A 14,946-nucleotide genomic window follows, 5' to 3' on the forward strand; every position below is an offset into this window, starting at 1 on the left:
TGTCAGAGCAGCTAGCAGACATGTCTGTCTCCTCACAGACACGACCCGACTCCTCTGTGTAGACTGTGAGACAGCGTCAGAGTGAGGCTCTAGGGCAGTAGCCAGGCTCCACCCCCTTTTCAAACAATGCTAGATGTACAATGCACCCTCTAGTGGCTCCCCACTGATACCTTCATCCTTCTCTTCAGCTGGTGAACAGCACACTGTGTGAAAAATAATAAAGACATGTAAAACACATACAATGCATGACATACAAATAACAGGGAACCAGAAGGGTATCTTCTGGGATGCTGCATACTCCCGGACTTAAGACAAGACGTCCTCGTCGTTTTCTTGGATATGAACAGCCTAAAAGATGTAAAAAGGGTTAACATGAAATGCAAACATCTTAATAACATTGTATTCCTGTATTCTTGACTCTCGAAGGGGGAATAGGGGCGAAGATTTCTTCTGTAACAGTTGGAAGATGAGGGGCAGAAGTCTCAAGTCAAGATGAGCGGCAGTGTCCAACAGTTTATGGCACTTAGGATATGAGGGGCTCTGGTACGTCAGAGTCTATGGGGATATTCCCTCTTGAACGTAACAAGGGTTGGTAGGCTTCGGCCTAACTTGGATAGGAATAAATGAAGAAATGAAGAAGGGGCTCTAGAACATAAGAGTCTTTCTTGTTCCCTACTTGCAATTATATTCAATCCCTAAAGCGAACTGGTTTCACTCCTTTAGTGGTTCTCTCTGATCTCCTGACAGGTTCAGGTACAACAACAGCAGGTACATGATGTGATCTGTCCTCTGTGTGAGTTGTAGACACTGTAGGTGTAGGATCAGGTGCAAGGAATGACAAAATTGGGGTAAACCACCAACTCAGTGGGTTCTTTATGTCCAAGTGTTGCTCTTGAGTTGAGGACTCAGTAGTTGTTGCTTCAATAGCTTCAGTTACTTCTGGTAGATCAATTGCAACTGGTTCTTCAATTGATATTTCCTGTTCAATGGTAGGCAACTGTTGATCTTGTAGGCACAGTTTAAGCCTGTTACGGTGGACAATTTGCGGTTGTTTACCATCTCTTTGGATCTCATAGATATCTGTTCCTTGGTATGGGACAGCCTTGATGGTATAAGGGATTCTTTCCCACTTAGTGTCCAATTTGCTGGTTCTTTGAAAGTTTTTCAACCAGACAAGGTCTCCAACTTGAAAGGGTTTAGCATTAGCATGTTGGTCATAATCATGTTGTTGCTTCTTTCTCGCTTCTTCCATCCTAGCTTCAACAATTTCATTTGCATCAGCCATGCGTCTTTGGTGTTCACTCACCCACTCTGTGGTTGGTAGAGGGTTCAAGTCATCTGGAACGGACACATTCAATGAAATGTCTGAAGGCAGCTTTCCTTGTCTTCCGAACAATAGGAAGTATGGGGTGTAACCTGTGGAGGCTTGCATAGTGTTGTTATAGATGTACACCAACTCAGGCAAATAATTTGGCCAGACAGCTCTCTGATGAGGCGGTAAAGTTCTGAGCATCTCAATCAGAATCTGGTTCATCTTCTCACACAACCCATTTCCTTGGGGATGGTAAGCGGTTGTTCTTAGTTTCTTACAGTTGTACAGCTGACAAAGTTCCTGAAATAGTTGGGATTCAAATGCAGAACCTCTATCTGTCAAGATCTTCTCAGGACAGCCATAGGGTAGAAGGAAAGTTTTTAGGAAGACTGCAGCGGTGGTCTTTGCTGTCAAGTCCTTTACTGGTACTGCGACTGTGAATTTGGTGTAATGGTCGATGATGGTCATGGCATAGGTGTATCCTGTTCTACTTGGCTCCATTTTCACATGGTCGATGGCCACGATCTCCAGCGGTCGATGACTCACGATAGGATGCAGAGGGGCCTTTTGGTTTGGCTTCTCTCCTCTTGCTAAGGCACAAGCAGTACATTCTTGACACCATTTCTCGACATCACCTCTAATTCCGATCCAATAGAATCTTCTGCGAATTGTAGCTTCTGTCTTTTGAACTCCAAAGTGTCCAGACTTGTTGTGGTATGCCTCAAGGACAACTTTGGCATCTCTCCTTGGGATGACAATTTGGTGCAGCCGATTACTGGTGATGGGATCCAGCACTCTCCTCAGCAGCAGACCATTCTCTTCAAAGAGACGTTTCCTTTGTCTCCAAAGGCGAAGTAGTTCTGGGTTTGTGTTGCCTCGGCGGATTCTAATGGGTATTTTTTTGGTATCCAGGTAGTCTAGGATATCTCCAATCACTCTGCTCTCAGCTTGCAACAGGGCCCATTGTTCTTGTTCTGGTGACTGCTTCTTGGCCTGTTGGGAAGAACAATGTACCTGGGTTTTGTTGTTGATAGCATCAGGATCTGCAAAGCGGTTGTAGAATGCAGGCATCTCTACTTCCTCTTTGTGGTTGTCATCATCAGGATTCTCCGGGTCTTCTCCTGTAGGCAGGCGGGACAAGGCATCCGCATTGATGTTAGACTTGCCTGTTCTGTATTTGACCACGAAGTTGTAATTTGCTAATCGTGAAGCCCATCTCTGTTCTAAGGCTCCCAGCCTTGCGGTGTTCAGGTGTGCTAGCGGGTTGTTATCTGTGAAGACAGTGAAGGAAGAAGCGGCAAGGTAGTCCTTAAACTTCTCTGTGACGGCCCAGACCAATGCAAGGAACTCCAGCTTGAAGGAACTATAGTTCTGATCGTTTCTTTCAGCTCCTTTGAGTGCTCTACTTGCATAGGCGATCACTCTTTCTTTGTCTCCTTGTTGTTGGGCCAGCACTGCACCAAGTCCTTGGTTGCTTGCATCTGTGTAAAGATGGAAGGGCAGGCTGTAATCTGGGTAGCCCAGAATGGGTGGTTCAGTCAATAATCTTTTTAGTAACTGGAAGGCAATTTCTTGTTCTTCTTTCCAGTTAATGGGAATTCTCCTCTTCAAGTGTTCTTTAGGGTGCCCCCTCAAGAGTTCTTGTAGCGGTTCAGCGATGCGGGCAAAATGAGGAATGAATCTCCGGTAGTACCCGGCAAATCCGAGAAAGCTTCTTACTTCCTTCACAGTGGTAGGTGTATGCCAACTGTGGACAGCAGCTATCTTCTCAGGATCTGGCTTTATGCCTTCTGCGCTCACTATATGTCCCAAGTACTGGACTTGAGGTTGGAGGAGGTGACACTTGGAGGGTTTGATTTTTAAGCCATTTTTGGTTAGGACCTGGAACACTTCAGCTAGATGCTTGAGATGATCTTCATAGGACTTGGAGTAGACTATGACGTCATCCAGGTATAGGAGCACAGTCTCAAAGTTCCTGTGACCTAGGCATCTTTCCATCAGCCTTTGGAATGTTCCAGGAGCATTGCACAGTCCGAAGGGCATGCAATTGAACTCGAATAAGCCCATTGGGGTGGTGAAGGCTGTCTTCTCCCTATCAGCTGGAGACATTGGTACTTGCCAGTAACCACTTGTGAGATCCAGTGTAGAGAAGTAGGCAGCTGATCCCAGGGCTGTCAGAGATTCTTCAATCCTTGGAAGAGGATAGGCATCCTTGTGGGTAATGTTATTAATTTTTCTGTAATCCACACAGAAGCGAAGGTTGCCATCTTTCTTCCTGACAAGAACTAGTGGTGCAGCCCAGGGGCTGTGACTTTCTTGGATGACTTTAGCCTCTTTCATGTCGTGGACCATCTGCTTCACGTCTTGGTATAGGGCAGGTGGTATAGGCCTGTGTCTTTCCTTAATGGGAGGATGAGTACCAGTGGGAATAGTGTGCTCAATGTCTTTTGCTCTCCCATGGTCCAGAGGATGCCTACTGAAGGCTTCATGGCTATCCTGAGCCACTTCAAGTACTCCTTGGATCTGGTAGGCAGGTGTTGTTGCAGTTCCCACATGGATTTCTCCCCACCAGGGTGTTACTGGTGCTTCTTCTGACGTCTTTAGTTGCTGTGCAGCCTGTTTAGCGGTGACAGTTGGAATGTCCACCAGGTCTTGCACACTGAGTTGGGACAGCTGTGCTACAGGGTAGTACTTCCTCAGGGTTACTGAATGGTCTCCTAAGTTGAGAAGACGGATGGGTACTTTCCCTTCGACCACAGTCACTAAACTTCGGGCAGCCATAACCATTGGATGTTCATCTAGTGGTATTGGTTCCACTAGGGCTTGGTAGTCAAGTCCTTGTAGGCCTGAACGGGCCCGACACCATAGCAGTGTTTCTGTGCCAGGTTTTAGGGTTACTGGATGGTGGTCCTTGATGCGAGCTCTGCAGATCTCTCCTCTGGCGTTGGTGAATCGCTGTTGGGCAGCCAGTACACGGATGGTCTTGTGTATTACCTTCTGGGCAGCCTGGGAAGCCGTGGGGACGGATTGTCGTAGGGCCTCTAGCATTTCTCCATAGCAGTGCTTTAGGATGTTCATTCCCAGAATTACTGTGGGTTGTCCTTGATCTTTAACTTTGATCACGAGGACTCCTTGCTGAGGTAAGTGCACTCCTCCCACTTGGACAGTAGGCTCCCAGTACCCGTGCAGAGGTAGGGACTGGCCGTTGGTAGCGATGACGTCTAACCAGGCTTCTGGAGGTTGCATCAGGATCTCGCTACTCCAGTGTTGTTCAAAGGCGGCCTGCTGGATGGTTGTCACTTGGGATCCCATATCCAGGAGGGCAGCAAATGGTACTCCATTGATGCGGATGGTAACTTCTGGACGAGGTCCGACAAACCGTGGCAGCCATTTTGGATCTTTGGGACCTATTATTTCTCCTCCCGAGGAATGGTCCTCTGCCTCGGGAGACGTCCGTTTAACGCCCAGCATTGACGTTCTTGGTGACCTATCTTATGGCAGTGTCTGCAGGCAGGTCTCCCATGTTCATCAAAGCGATCTGTCGACGATTTGTTGGGACTATTGCGGTAGCCCTTGCTAGGACTATTTGGATAACTGTCTCTAGATGTTGGCAGCTTACATTTTACTGGAGAGCTAGCTTCTAGATTCTCCAGTCGTTGGCAGACTTGCTCCAGGCTTTTGGCAAGGAGTTTCAGTTGATCTTGGTACTGATCTCCTCCAGCTGTGATTTGAGCCTGTGTAGCCTGGTAGGTGATGGGCTTGCAAGGTGTTGGATGTGGTGCTACTGGGGCAGGTTCCTCTTCTGCCTCTTTAAGAGGGGTGGTAGCCCTGACTGTTCTTCTTCTGGGCCTTCTTTCTAGTACCTCTATGGCCAGTTCTTTAAACTCATGGAAGGTGCTGTCAGGGTTCTGGACGGACATCATTTGTAGTTGATGACTCATGGAATCTGAGGCGACTCCTTCAATGAACTGCTCCCTCAGGATTCTGTCTGCTTTTTCAGCCTCATGGGGGTCGGCTTGTATCATGGCCCTCATGGTCTCCTGTAAGGAAAGAGCAAAATTTCGGAGTGTCTCACCTGGTTGCTGAACTCTGTCCATGAACCTCATCCTGAGCTCAGAGATGGATTTGGGCTCAAAGGTGGTACGTAGCTGGACCAGGATCTGATCCACAGCCTTCTTTTGGATACGTGGCCAGGACTCCACTTCTTTTAGGGCCACATCTTGTAGTTGCCCCATTAAGATCTCTACCTTCTGTTCTTCTGGAATGGGGTAGAGGCGGAACATGGCAAGCATCTTTTTTCTAAAGTCTTTTAAGGTGTGTGGTTCACCTTTGTAGTGGGGCAGCCATGGGGCCCCTGCATAGTAGGGCATGGACAGCGGCATGATGCAGGGTGCTGCAGCAGGTGTTGTTCTTTCTGTCATGGCCGGTGTAGTGACCGTGCTGAGACCGGGCTCTTCCGTGTCACTTGAGTCCGACATTGTTACTGTCCCTTTAAATTTTTCCAATGTCTATTATTGGCGCTCCCGGACTTTTAACTGAGTCGGGGGTCTTGTTAAAGGTGCTCCCGGACTTTTTATTGGGTCCGGAGTGATGTCCAGGATGCTCCCGGGCTTTTTATTGGGCACCGGTGGTGGTACAGCAGGGGTTAACTTGATGGCCAATTGAATCGGGACTCACCGATGGTATGCTGTTGCTTCCCTCTGGGCTGTACTTTGTTACCGGGCTGTTCCGTTGCTCTCCTGTGATGTTTTTGGGAGAGTTGCTGGTTGCAGGGGATCCGCGGTGGAGGTGCCGTGCAGAGGCTTCACTCCTCCAAGTTGGCGGCGCCTAGCAGTTTTCGGCCGTTCCCTCTTGCCTGTGCTGGATATTGTGAGTTCCTATAATCATCCAGATGGTGGCGCTAGACTGGCGCCGCAGGTTAACCTGTCTGGAGCGGGTAAGTGGAACTGTGACGCAGCAGTTTGTGAGGTAAAATGGCGGATTAACCCCTTTTGGGCTGGAACTGCCGGGAAACAGTGATTTTAACCCCTTTTGGGGCTGAAATAGTCTCTTGCAGCTGCGGTTGCAGCTTTGTACGGTGGGGACCAGGGCTTTGGGACAAAGTCTCTCTGGTTTGGGGCCCACATGAGATTTAAACGTATCCTGTTCGTGACGCCAAAGTTTATATGCAGCAACCACGAGGAAGAGCTTCCCAGGAGGATGGGAGCAGTAGTGAAGTGCACGGTGTATGGCCTGAGGTATCTGTAGGAATCTCTACCTCTCCTCCCTCGCTCCTTCTCGGGCTGGCACAGTGACAGGGGGGCTGCACTATGGATGATGGTGGTGAAAGTCTTTTCCCCCGTAGCAACTCCCGTGATGGTGGTAGTAGTATGTGTGCGCCTGGCAAGGTGGTATGTGGGGTGCCCTTGATGTTATGCAGTGCAGGGACCAGACGACACAGGGGATTTGAATAACTCACGTTTACTGAAGAACTTTATACAGTCTTCCAAAATGGAGGCACGTTATCTTCTGTCCACTTCAACAGTTGAGGGGAAGAAGGGACCAGTGGGTGACCAATGAGGGTTTCAATTGTCCAGCTATATCTAGAAATCATTCACTTTTCCAGCAGCGTGTGTAATAAATGAACTCACTTTTCTCAGTGATGAGGGTTGTAGTTGAGTGACTTGATAGACACTTCTTATATTAATTGTGGCGTGCGGCAGAACCGGTAACAGCGCCAGCAGGAGTTCTGAGGCCCAATATTATATAGACTTCTCCTCAGAAACAGACAGACAGCTTTTCAGCTAAATAATACTTGCTGTGGTGATGATAGAGATGATATGCTGGTTACAATCTCCTTACTGTTCCTCCTCTTGCATTGGGCTGCAGGTGCTGAGACCTGTTGCCAGTTGAAAGGATTGTATTAATCTGCTGTGTCAGAGCAGCTAGCAGACATGTCTGTCTCCTCACAGACACGACCCGACTCCTCTGTGTAGACTGTGAGACAGCGTCAGAGTGAGGCTCTAGGGCAGTAGCCAGGCTCCACCCCCTTTTCAAACAATGCTAGATGTACAATGCACCCTCTAGTGGCTCCCCACTGATACCTTCATCCTTCTCTTCAGCTGGTGAACAGCACACTGTGTGAAAAATAATAAAGACATGTAAAACACATACAATGCATGACATACAAATAACAGGGAACCAGAAGGGTATCTTCTGGGATGCTGCACATAAGGAAAGGGTGCACCGATCCTGGAAATACTGCAATACCAGGTCAATGCGTGGAGTGGACAGAGCAAGCTCTATTTCCATCTCCCTGTTCTAAAAATCCATTTAATATATGGTCCCCAGATAGGGGACGTATCAGATATTAAACTGATAAGAACAGATACTACACTTGATCTTAGCCAAAAGGCCGAGAAGCGATAACCCGAACGGGCCGCACGTTGACCGAGCCTGCCCAATACTGCTGTTCACCCCTTGCAGCGATTCAGCCTACTCCTAGGCAATTCCATGGGGCCCTGCAGGCTCACACACACTCACAGCTACTAAGCGGGAGGTGAATAAAGGCCGGAGAGGAAGCAAGACAGGATTTGCTTCTTTTGCTTGCACCACAATGCAGTGCTGAAAGAGGAGGAATCGACATAAAAACGCCTTCCTGGCAACGCCCAAATGCCCTCCTGCCGTGCAAACACTGGCAGCAGCAGCAGCAGCAGCAGCAGTAAGTGCATGCCCACTGCCACCCCTTCTCCTTTCACACCTTGTATCAGCTTTAATCCAGTCCAGTGCTGCCTGCTGAGCAGCACTGACCAACACTGCCTGGGCCCAGGCTTTTATCTCTGAGGCCCCATTATGATGTCACAAAGCTGGCTCTGGCTCCTGAGGTCTCCACTATGACACGTGCAAAGTTCCGTCTGAACTTTATATAAGACGGTGCGGCTCAGTCAGTCACTCAGTGTTGCCTGAGAGGGCAACACTGCAACAGCCGGCCCCCAGGCTGTCTTTTTTTTGCACAGCTAGTTGCCTCCAGGAGGCCACAAGAGGGAGACAAGGGACTGCAAAATGGAAAATAGGCATCCACCAACTTTACAGACAACTTGTTCTCCTTGCTCCTACAACCTCCATCCTTGCACAGTTTGTTATTCTTCCAGGTAACATAGTAACAAATCCAAATTGCTGCTCTCTTTGTAGGCAAGCAAGGGTTTGTTGCAACTGCAATTCTTACTTCTTCTTGAAATGTAGGGACCACAGTACATTCCATCACATCCATCTAGTGTGAACAGGTAGGTCCATTGTGACGGGCGGGCGGGCGGGCTGGCTGCTTTAATGGCTGTTTGCTGTTCCCCTACTCCACTCCACTATTTGACTATGGTGCTGCATCAATCAGTGGCTGGCTCAGGTGCAGCTCTTTAACCTACCTAGGAGGGAGGGCGGAGAGAAGACAAGGAAGGTGAATGAGCTGTTCCAATGTGAAATGCCGGAAACACAGAAACACAGACGACACAAAACAAGAGGTGGCAATGTATTAATTAATTGCATTTAATAAATTAGCTCATTATCACACATGACTGTACAAATGCATTGTCCAACAGGTGTTGAAATAATGGGATTAAAAGGGGAGATCCCATCCGAAAGACAAAAACAATGGCAAACACAAAAAGCACTTTTGGAATCTGATTTTAGTAAACACATAAGGAAAGGGTGCACCGGTCCTGGAAATACTGCAATACCAGGTCAATGCGTGGAGTGGACAGAGCAAGCTCTATTTCCATCTCCCTGTTCTAAAAATCCATTTAATATATGGTCCCCAGATAGGGGACGTATCAGATATTAAACTGATAAGAACAGATACTACACTTGATCTTAGCCAAAAGGCCGAGAAGCGATAACCCGAACGGGCCGCGCGTTGACCGAGCCTGCCCAATACTGCTGTTCACCCCTTGCAGCGATTCAGCCTACTCCTAGGCAATTCCATGGGGCCCTGCAGGCTCACACACACTCACAGCTACTAAGCGGGAGGTGAATAAAGGCCGGAGAGGAAGCAAGACAGGATTTGCTTCTTTTGCTTGCACCACAATGCAGTGCTGAAAGAGGAGGAATCGACATAAAAACGCCTTCCTGGCAACGCCCAAATGCCCTCCTGCCGTGCAAACACTGGCAGCAGCAGCAGCAGCAGCAGCAGCAGTAAGTGCATGCCCACTGCCACCCCTTCTCCTTTCACACCTTGTATCAGCTTTAATCCAGTCCAGTGCTGCCTGCTGAGCAGCACTGACCAACACTGCCTGGGCCCAGGCTTTTATCTCTGAGGCCCCATTATGATGTCAGAAAGCTTGCTCTGGCTCCTGAGGTCTCCACTATGACACGTGCAAAGTTCCGTCTGAACTTTATATAAGACGGTGCGGCTCAGTCAGTCACTCAGTGTTGCCTGAGAGGGCAACACTGCAACAGCCGGCCCCCAGGCTGTCTTTTTTTTGCACAGCTAGTTGCCTCCAGGAGGCCACAAGAGGGAGACAAGGGACTGCAAAATGGAAAATAGGCATCCACCAACTTTACAGACAACTTGTTCTCCTTGCTCCTACAACCTCCATCCTTGCACAGTTTGTTATTCTTCCAGGTAACATAGTAACAAATCCAAATTGCTGCTCTCTTTGTAGGCAAGCAAGGGTTTGTTGCAACTGCAATTCTTACTTCTTCTTGAAATGTAGGGACCACAGTACATTCCATCACATCCATCTAGTGTACACAGGTAGGTCCATTGTGACGGGCGGGCGGGCGGGCGGGCTGGCTGCTTTAATGGCTGTTTGCTGTTCCCCTACTCCACTCCACTATTTGACTATGGTGCTGCATCAATCAGTGGCTGGCTCAGGTGCAGCTCTTTAACCTACCTAGGAGGGAGGGCGGAGAGAAGACAAGGAAGGTGAATGAGCTGTTCCAATGTGAAATGCCGGAAACACAGAAACACAGACGACACAAAACAAGAGGTGGCAATGTATTAATTAATTGCATTTAATAAATTAGCTCATTATCACACATGACTGTACAAATGCATTGTCCAACAGGTGTTGAAATAATGGGATTAAAAGGGGAGATCCCATCCGAAAGACAAAAACAATGGCAAGCACAAAAAGCACTTTTGGAATCTGATTTTAGTAAACACATAAGGAAAGGGTGCACCGGTCCTGGAAATACTGCAATACCAGGTCAATGCGTGGAGTGGACAGAGCAAGCTCTATTTCCATCTCCCTGTTCTAAAAATCCATTTAATATATGGTCCCCAGATAGGGGACGTATCAGATATTAAACTGATAAGAACAGATACTACACTTGATCTTAGCCAAAAGGCCGAGAAGCGATAACCCGAACGTGCCGCGCGTTGACCGAGCCTGCCCAATACTGCTGTTCACCCCTTGCAGCGATTCAGCCTACTCCTAGGCAATTCCATGGGGCCCTGCAGGCTCACACACACTCACAGCTACGCGGGAGGTGAATAAAGGCCGGAGAGGAAGCAAGACAGGATTTGCTTCTTTTGCTTGCACCACAATGCAGTGCTGAAAGAGGAGGAATCGACATAAAAACGCCTTCCTGGCAACGCCCAAATGCCCTCCTGCCATGCAAACACTGGCAGCAGCAGCAGCAGCAGCAGTAAGTGCATGCCCACTGCCACCCCTTCTCCTTTCACACCTTGTATCAGCTTTAATCCAGTCCAGTGCTGCCTGCTGAGCAGCACTGACCAACACTGCCTGGGCCCAGGCTTTTATCTCTGAGGCCCTGTAACCCAGCAAAAGGATTGTATGGCATTGAGAAATGGGAGGTTGTGGCCGGCCACTAGAGGGCGCTGTGAGGTTGGTACATCGACAGTGTTTAGTGTGTGGAGTGATATACAAGAGAGGTCTAGTGAGGAAGTGTCTGGAGAGAGGTCGGAGAAGCGCTGGACAGGAAGAGACAGAGACTGGACGGAGAGAGCTGTAGCAAGTAAGGAAGACAATGAGACTCAGATAACTGTAAAAGATAAAGAGCATTCTGGCCAGCAGCAGAGCATAAGTAATGTGAAGTATCAGACACGCATTTACTGGAGTTCCAAGTTAAGGAGATCCGGCTGAGTTAAGAAGAGAGTGTTTAGAGCAAGAAGCTGAAGACGCCATTTTGAGCATAAGGTAGCATAGAGCGATTAACTGCCGGATCATCAGAGAGTGCATTGTATTACATTGCCGGACCTCAAAGATCACATTACACTAAACCTGGAAGCTAAGAGACTTTATTATCCTAAGGCACCGGATAAAGAGAACATATTTTAATCATTACGGATTATAAGAGACTGTGTTATATTGAAGTGCCGGATAAAAGCAGAGACTGTATTGTTTACCGAGCACCAGTTATATTTTGCCTAGAGCTCAAGTTTTTGACTGTTGTCATATTTTCTGCATGTTCAGTAAAGACAAAACGAATATAATCCCGGTGTCAGTAATTATTGTCCTTAAAGTCATATTACAACTTGGCGTAGTCGGCAGGATGGATGCAGATACAATGGACGAGACAACATTATCATCCAGTGTGACCCATCCAATGATACCGGTGGGAGCCCTCTTAAATCATTTGCCAAAGTTTAATGGATCTGATCTATTGTTGGAAGATTGGAGTGAACGGCTGGAAGGAGCGGCACGGCTCTGTAATGTCGCTCCACATTTAAAAGTAGAATTGGCGCTAAGTACCTTAGAAGGAGAAGCTAGGAAAACCGTTTTGTTACAGCCAGCACGACACCGACAAACCTTCGAACAAATTCGGCAGCTATTAGATGATGTGTATGGGGATACGTCCTCTGAGGGCATGATAAGGAAGCGATTCTTTGCCCGCCAGCAGAAAGAAGAAGAGACACTGGCGCAGTTTGCAAATGGATTACAGGAAATAATGGCAATGTTGCAACGTAAAGAAGAACAATCAGCCGGGTCCTTTACCAATGTACACGTAGTATTGCGGGATCAGTTTGTAATAGGTCTCAAGAATCCACCGTTAAGGAGAACTCTGAAGGAAAAGTTAAAGAAAGAACCAGATATGACGATTCATCAATTATTGACGGAAGCTATCGCATTGGAAAAAGAGGAATCGGCCAGCACTGATACGGTGGTCAGGCAAGCAGAAATTGTAACCAAGAAGAACCCCGACATGGAGGCAAGGATGGAGTCATTGGAAGGTGCCATGAGAGAGTTGAAAGCCGCTATTACTAATAAGCCTGACCCTGGAACTCCAGTTCGATACTCACAAGAGAGACAGTCGTTTGCAGATAGGAGGAAGCAAGGTAGGAATGCTCCAGACCCTACCATCTGCTATAATTGTGGCCGAGCAGGACACATTGCTAGAAATTGCATGCGTTCTCACTATCAGAGCAATCGCAGGAATTTAAACTAGAACGACCTGTAGTTGAGGGGCAAACTACAGGGGAGTCCACGGATACATGCCCTGCGTTAGATGCTACAGATATAGTGGGGGAATGTCTCGTCGTCGTAGCAAAATTCAATGGCGTTGAGTTGTCATGTTTAATCGATACTGGATCTCAAGTGACCACTATGGATAAAGTTGTGTTTGAAACTTATTTCCCTTCCTTGTTATGTGAGAAGAGTGACACTTGGATAAGACTCAAGGCAGCTAATAGTTTACCTATCCCTATCCTGGGAGTTATACAAATGGACATTTCAATATGGAATCGTGATTTGAACAAAAAGGGGGTTATCATAGTAGAAAAAGCTATGGACTCTGAAATTCCCGTGATTCTAGGAATGAATATATTGCGGGACTTAGATGGAGTAATGTCACAAGAGCTGGGCCCAAAATACTGGAAACAAATACCCACTCAACGACCTTCTCAAATGGCTTTACAGCGCACTTTAAAACATTGTCGCATTAATGGAGAACTGTTAAATTGGCCTGGAAGGGTAGGACTGGTTAAGATACCAGCCTCTCGAAGTATACAAGTACCAGCAGGCCATGAAATGTTGTTACCTTTGCCAGTGGGTACTAATAAAGTGTTAAAGGGCACCACTGTGTTAATTGAATCAGCTCTGCAGAAAGAAGGAGTAGCCGTGGCCCGGTCGATATGCAAGGTACAGGCTGGACAAGTATTATTACGAGTGGTTAATATCACGAAACAAAATGTAACCTTATTTCCCCGGGAACTAGTAGCTGAAGTGTTTCCGGTGAGGGAGGAACAAGTGGAAAGCAGTTCAGATTGGCAAGTGAGTTATCCTTGTGAAAGTGTAGCTGTGGTTACAGTGTGTCGAGCCACCACTCAAGCTAATGACACCATTGGGAGGCGATTACTGGAGCAAATACCTTTAGAAGGAACGGATTTGACTACCAGACAAATAGATGAAGTGGCGGGAGTGTTAGGAGAGCACTCCAAGGCTTTTTCCAAGAATGAAGCAGACTTTGGGTTGACAACAACTTTAGAACATGAAATACATACGGGAAATGCTCACCCGGTACGAGAACGATACCGTACCATTCCGCCCGCTTTTTATCAAGAAGCCAAAGTGTTGCTAAAACGCATGCTAGACAGTCATGTTATCCGACCCAGTAAAAGTCCATGGGCTTCTCCCATAGTATTAGTAAAGAAGAAAGATGGAAGCTTGCGGTTCTGTGTAGATTACCGGCGATTGAATGCCTGCACCGTCAGAGATGCATACCCTTTACCACGAATAGAAGACTCTTTGCTGGCTTTGGGTAAGGCCAAATACTTCTCTACCCTGGATTTGGCCAGTGGGTACTGGCAAGTACCAGTTGCAGAAGAAGATCGAGAAAAAACTGCATTCATCACCCCTATGGGGTTATACGAATTTTTGAGGATGCCGTTCGGTCTAACCAATGCACCAGCTACATTTCAGCGCTTGATGGAAGTTTGTTTGGGAGATTTAAACTTTGAATGTTTGCTCATCTACCTAGATGACATCATTATCTTCTCAGCCACTTTCACAGAACATTTGGAAAGATTGAAAGTGGTACTTACGCGTATCGAAGAACATGGTCTAAAACTAAAACCGGGCAAATGTCACTTGTTTAAAGAAAGAATTGAGTACCTGGGACACGTGGTTACTAGAGACGGTGTACAACCAATGGATGCCAAAGTACGAGCCGTGCAACAATGGCCGGTACCAAAGACAGTAACAGAGCTTAGAAGTTTCCTAGGACTGATTGGATATTACAGACGGTTCATACAGAATTTTGCTAAGGTGGCTGCTCCCCTATATGTGTTACTGAATGGAACCAAACCGGGAGTCGATCATAAGAGAAGTATCACTTGGGGAATAGAGGCTGAACAAGCCTTCCAAGAGTTAAAAAGACGACTAACTGGTGCTCCTGTCTTGGCGTATGCAGATTACTCTCTACCATTTGTTTTGTGTACCGATGGAAGTTTAAAAGGATTAGGAGCTGTTCTTTCTCAAGTGCAGAATGGACGGGAACGTGTCATTGCTTATGCCAGTCGGACGCTGAGAGATGGGGAAAAGAATCCGGACAACTATAGCTCATTCCGGTTGGAACTTTTGGCAGTCGTATGGGCGGTTACCGAGCGATTTGCAGATATCTTGCTGGGCGCAGAGTGTGTGTTATGGACTGACAATAATCCATTGGTTCATTTAGACTCGGCCAAATTGGGTGCTATGGAG

General features: G+C 47.4%; 3 non-coding genes across 3 annotated transcripts; all 3 read right to left on the reverse strand.

Annotated features, from left to right (window-relative positions):
* Positions 1-7,527: 7,527 nt before the first annotated feature.
* Positions 7,528-7,718, reverse strand: LOC142677564 (U2 spliceosomal RNA). The gene has a single exon (XR_012852571.1). It is a non-coding gene; the product is annotated as a U2 spliceosomal RNA (small nuclear RNA).
* Positions 7,719-8,987: 1,269 nt separating this feature from the next.
* LOC142677277 (U2 spliceosomal RNA) lies at positions 8,988-9,178 on the reverse strand. The gene has a single exon (XR_012852312.1). It is a non-coding gene; the product is annotated as a U2 spliceosomal RNA (small nuclear RNA).
* Positions 9,179-10,454: 1,276 nt separating this feature from the next.
* Positions 10,455-10,645, reverse strand: LOC142677278 (U2 spliceosomal RNA). Its single transcript, XR_012852313.1, has one exon. It is a non-coding gene; the product is annotated as a U2 spliceosomal RNA (small nuclear RNA).
* Positions 10,646-14,946: the final 4,301 nt, after the last annotated feature.

Source organism: Rhinoderma darwinii, assembly GCF_050947455.1.
Source record: "Rhinoderma darwinii isolate aRhiDar2 chromosome 2 unlocalized genomic scaffold, aRhiDar2.hap1 SUPER_2_unloc_31, whole genome shotgun sequence".
NCBI classification, from domain to species: Eukaryota; Metazoa; Chordata; class Amphibia; order Anura; family Rhinodermatidae; genus Rhinoderma; species Rhinoderma darwinii.